The following is a 6,014-nucleotide window of genomic DNA, read 5'->3' as shown; positions in this document are numbered from 1 at the left end:
TTGAGAGTATTACAGGTATACCATTTTCCCCCCCCCAATTGATCCCCTCCACTTCCACCCCCTTCCCAGGCCTTCACCCCGTTATTAACTGTTTCCATGGGTTATACATATAACTTCTTTGGTTAATCTCTTCCCACCCTCCACCCCCCTTCCCTCTTTCCCCTGAAATATGATCGTCTGTTACATGTGTCAGTGTCTTTGGATCTATTTAGTTCATCAGATTCTTTTGTTCATTAGCTTCTTGTTAAAGAAGACCCTTCAACATTTCCTGTAGTGCTGGTTTGGTGGTGATGAACTCCTTTAGCTTTTCCTTGTCTGAGAAGCTCTTTATTTGACCTTCAGTTCTAAATGATAGAATTAGAAGGGTAGAGCAATCTTGGGTAGAGCAATCTTGGTTGTAGTTCCATGTTTTTCATCACTTTGAATATTTCTTGCCACTCCCTTCTGGCCTGCAAAGTTTCTGTTGAGAAATCAGCTGACAGTTGTATGGGTGCTCCCTTGTAGGTAACTAAGTGCTTTTCTCTTGCTGCTTTTAAGATTCTCTCTTTGTCTTTAACCTTTGGCATTTTAATTATGATGTGTCTTGCTGTGGGCCACTTTGGTTTCCTCTTCTTTGGGACCCTCTGTGCTTCCTGCACTTGTAAGTCTATTTCTTTCCCCAGGTAGGGGACGTTTTCTGTAATTATTTTTTCAAATAGGTTTTCAATTCCTTGGTCTCTTTCTGCCTCTTCTGTCACCCCAATAATACGAATGTTGGGCCTCTTGAAGTTGTCCCAGAGGCTCCTTATACTGTTTTCATATTTCTGGATTCTTTATTCTTTTTGCTCTTCTGGTTGGGTGTTTTTTGTTTCCTCATGTTCCAAATTGCTGATTTGATTCTCAGCATCCTCTACTCTGCTGTTGATTCCCTGTAAATTATTCTTCATTTCAGTTCCTGTAGCCTTCATTTCAAATTGGTACTTTATTATGTTATCGATTTTCTCAGTTATTTCCCTAACAGTCTGCTTAAAAATCCTTATAACCAAAATTCTGAACTCTCTATCTGTTAGCTTGCTTGGATCTATTTCATTTAGTTCCTCTTCTAGAGATTTCTTCTGTTCTTTCCTTTGTGACATGTTTCTTTGCCTCCGCATTTTGGCTGCTTTCAGGTGTTTGTTTCTATGTAGTAGGTAGAGCTGCTATGTCTCCTGGAATTGGTAGAGTGGCTTTGTGTAGTAGGTGTCCTGTAGGGACCAGTGGCTCAGCCTCCCCAGTCACCTGAGCTGGGCCGTCTAGGTGCTCCCCTGTGTGGGCTGTGTGCACTGTCCTGTTGTAGTTGAGCCTTGGTTGCTGTTGGCATCCCTGGGAGGAACTGACCCCCAGACCAATCAGCTGTGAGGACCAGCTGCAACTACAGCCAAAGAGCAGCTGTGCTGGAGACACCCCTATGGATCAGGATTTACTTCAGTGGCGCTTTGGTGTTCACCAAGTGCACCCCTTGAGTGTGTCACTCGTGGATGTGGTAGGGTTGTAATCCAGTGTGGTAGAGTCTGAGCACCAGGTGCACTGTCTCTGGGGCCTCCCGGGAGGTGCAAAGTCAGCCTGTGCCAGGGCCTTGCCCAGGGCCACCCAGCATGAGCTACACAGCAAACTGTAGCTGGCTGCTACTTGTGCTGGGCTTGGAGGTGTCCAGGAGAGGCCAAGCTATGAGCCAGTGCAGCTGCCGCTAGTGGCAGGCCTGGGGCCACTTATCAAGCTGTATGGGGCACGCTGCTGCTTGTTTGAGAGATTTTAGGAAAGTCCTAAGCATGAGGCTTGAGAGGCCACTTGCATAGAAAAGCCCCTGGAAATGGCCTGGATGAGCTGCAGGTGGGGAGAGGCGGGGCCTCCGGGAGTCACGGGGCGGGGCCAAAGGTGCGAGTCAGGTGCTGGCGATTCAAACATGGCGCCTGCCTGCCGGCTGTGCGGGGAGGACTCGCCAAAGGAGCCATGACCTCCGCCAGCCCTTCTGCCTGGGAGGAAGCCGCCCCTCCACCTGTCGCCCGGATCTCAGGCAGGTTAGTTCCTCCCCGAGTGTCCTGGGTCCTTTCAGGCTGCTCCCGGCGCTGGGCTCAGAGGGAGCGTCCGACTGAGTCCGTGCCGGGCCCTTTAGAGGAGCTGCTGGGGCTCCCGCAGCCTCCGAGACCCTCAGGGACAGTCCCCGCTGGTTTCACAGCCCAGAATTGTGGGGACGTCTCTTCCTGGCCTGAAGCCCTGGGCTGGGGGCCTGGTGTGGGGCTGGGACCCCTCCCTCCTCCAGGAAACCCCCACCGCCGAGCTTCCCTCCCAGGTTTCAACCGCGGCACCGGGTGTGGGCCCGCGGCACGTCTCTGTGATTCAGCCCCGATCCGCCGGCGTCTCTGCCCCTCCGCCCGGTCTCGATGCTTCTTCAGCTCCCTGGTTGTGGGGCTTCTGTTCAGCCGGATTTCAGGAGGCTCTGAGCGATGGTGGTTCTGTGTTTTAGTTGTAATGTTGATGTGGTTGCAGGAGGCGGAGGGTGCAGCTGTTACCTACGCCGCCATCTTGTTGTTCCTCTAAAGAGTTTTTACTTTAAAAATCATGACTTTTAAGATGACTTACATGACTTTTTTCCAATGTACCTTTTTACGTATAATTCTTTATATTTTCCTCTAGGCATTATATAAAACTGAATTTTTGCATGTAACAGTTATCCAGTTGAAATTTATTTATGAGAGATACAGATACAAATTTGTGATTACATAATTTATTGTGTGTTCTCTTTTGCACTGATTAGTGATCTATATAATAATATCTATTTATGTGTAAATTCTGTTACTGACTTTAAGAATATCAAAATGATTTTTTTGCTTCATAGTGCTTTTGGGTATGGAAACGTGGATACTGAACTTCTGGTTGTGTATTTACCTAAGGCATCTCTTTTATATGTCATATCTGTCCCATGATAGTATAAAATTAGTGTTTTTATTTTTATTTATTTATTTTTTATTTTATTTTTAAAAATATATCTTTATTGATTTCAGAGAGAGGACAGGAGAGGGAGAGAGAGAGAAACATCAATGATGAGTCATTGATCAGCTGCCTCCTGCACATCCCCTACTGGGGATCGAGTCCACAACCCAGGCATGTGCCCTGACCGGGAATCGAACCATGATCTCCTGGATCATAGGTCCAGCTGGGCAAAAATCAGTGTTTTTAGAATGTAGTTATCAAGTGATGCTATAGCTTATTCAAATTCCTTTATGAATACTAGTCTTTCCACATATGGCCAGGCTCAACACCGCCAGTGTTGACAAGAAACATTGTATATCATGTTCAGTTTCCTTAGCAGGGAGAGGTGAATTAAAGAAGGAAACCTGCTTCTGTACTATTTGTAGAATCATTAGTTCTTATTATGTCATATTTGTTCCTATAAGTAATAACACTTATCCTTCCAACTGGACTAGTGGCTGTTAATTCAGCAAATTTGATTTTCCAAGTGAGAAAAGTTGTTCTTGCCTCAAACTCATGAATGTAATGTCTGGTGGTAGATATAATTCTTCCATTATCAGCCCCATTCATCACACCGAGGGAGGTGGCCAGAGCTGTGAGGTTGAACATGGCAAAGACTGGTAAAGATTTGTCTTGCTTAATTTCACTAATGGGTTTTATTTTTTCAAGTTAATGATATGCCTATCTACATATAGGACTGTGTTTATAGGGTATATATTTTCAGTATGAAACTGCTTTAGATCATTTTTAGAGTACTTTAATTGTAATTATTCTGTAGATATCTGTCAAGCTACCTTGTCCATTTGAGTGCGCTGGTCTCTGGGTAGAGGTTCAGCTTGCCCAATGATACTGCCTCTGAGTTTTGTTGGCTGTTAGATCCTGTGTGTGTGTGTGTGTGGGGGGGGGGGGGGTTCAGGCTCATGGAGGGCTAGAGGACTATCATGTGTGTCTTGGGATTTGATCACCCTTAGCGATTTCTGCCTCCCTTTGGATTCTTGTTCTGTAATACCCAAGGGATCCAAAGAAACATAGTTATTGTCTTGCTACTGAGTAGAACATCAAAAGTTAAGTGACTGTTTCTTAAAAACTTCTGAGTTTCCTTAGGTTCCTGGTGTGGTGTGCACTAATTTTTTTTGGATTTGACCAGTCGATCAAATCATTCTACCTCCTCTTTCATTCTAGTGAATGAAGCAGGGATACCATTCCCACTGGGTTGGGAATCTGGATAAGACTTGATTCATGGATTCTGTGGAGGAATTATAGTTTATTGGAGCCAGCACCTGCAGATTTGGTGAAGTTATAGGAAAAACAACCAAAAGTTTCTGTGGAAAGCAAGCAGATTTTTAGGGAGGTTAGGAATCAGACAGAATTGGTAGTTTGAGATAGAGCTATTTGAGTGTTCAAGGGTTTAAGGAGAAATAGGCACGTCTTTCTGGAGCTTTGGCTATTTTCTAGGATTCATGGAGAAGAGAGGTTTTTATAACCTTATCTGTATATCACAGATTTCTCTCCTAGGTTCAGGACAGGATGGAGGAAACAGATAGAGCCTGTTGTGCAGCCTAATGGCATGGGAATGAGCAGTAGTTTCTAGGGGATGAGCAGTAGTTCCAAACAACCCAGGAAGAATGGTTTCTAGCCCTTGAGATGTAACTGTGATTGGCTTCCTAGGTCCTGGTAAAGAAATGGCCAGAAGGGAGGGCAAACAAGTAGTAAGAGGGCTGGAAGCAGCTGAAGAATCACTTCATAAGTTCCAGTCTTCAGTTCTATTTGATTTGGTAAAGGAGAACCCCCCCCCCCCCCCCCATTAAGGGCTTGCTTACTGAGCGCTGGAAGAGTGAGAGGGATCAGTTGAAGCTGAGAGGACCAGGCCTTAACAGTGTCAAATGCCGAAAGAGAAGCAGTAGGGATGGGAACTGAGGGTTAGACTGCAGAGTTAAGGGTTCAATGTAGTAAAGATTCGAGTACCTTACGAGGCACAACCAGGAAGCATAATCAGGCAAGGTTATGCCTAATAGGCAGGCATAGGGTAATAGCGACAAGAAGGTAGAAATTTGGGAGATAGGAATCTTGTACAAGATTTTAATTTTTAGAAGAAAAGAGTAGTATATATTAAGTAACATAATTTCAAAGATTCCTCTGCTAGATAATTTGAAATCAAATTTTGTCTCTAGAAGTTTTAAGTTTTAATAATACAGATCAAAAGCTAAATACAATATCACATGTTTGTGAATATCTTGCAAAATTTTTTCAAATTGTAAGTATATGTGGATTATAAACTTAAGATCTCAGATCTATCATCTGTCTATATCTGTAATACAAAATTAGCTTGATTCCCTTCCTGATTGTGTACTTTTATTTTTGGCTTGCTATTCACAGTTTAAATGACTCAGAAGCGGAAGTGAAAAATCATTTTACAGTTTGACTAGAGATTTTTTTCTGTTAGGGTTGTAATTCTTACATAATACGAATACAAACCTCTGGATGTTTATTAGATGTCTGGTGCTGTTTCTGTGTAAAATAACAATTCCAGCCCCCTAACTTCCATGCTTCTCTAATTATATGTAACCTTGTTTAAGATCATCAAGTACAATGATTCATCACTCCAAGGTGCTCTTCGAAAGGCTACATTGTTACAAGACCATTGTTCCCTACTGAATATATTTATTTTGAGCTTTGGTTGATTTTTTATTTTTAACATAAGCTCCAGATCTCTATCTATACTTATTATGTAAGAAATAATAAATACTTGAATGCAGTTATCTACTTTTGAAAATTCACTTCTTATAAAAACAGAAAGCTAGTGTATGTACTCTTCAATGTCCATTTAGATTTATTCTGATCATTATCAGCAACATCATTATCATCATCATCATCATCTGTTAATATTGGTTAATAACCGTTTAGTTCAGGGATTATTATAAGTTCCAAAAGCATTTACAGGTAGTATTATGCCAAATAACAGAGTACTTATCCTTAGAAAAAAGAGAGAAAAATGAGTAATGGTCAAAATTACAAGCAGTTTCTTA

This window comes from Miniopterus natalensis, chromosome 12, assembly GCF_054644295.1.
Source record: "Miniopterus natalensis isolate mMinNat1 chromosome 12, mMinNat1.hap1, whole genome shotgun sequence".
Taxonomy (NCBI): domain Eukaryota; kingdom Metazoa; phylum Chordata; class Mammalia; order Chiroptera; family Miniopteridae; genus Miniopterus; species Miniopterus natalensis.
The sequence above is the reverse complement of the archived record's forward strand: the minus strand, read 5'-3'. Positions refer to the sequence as shown.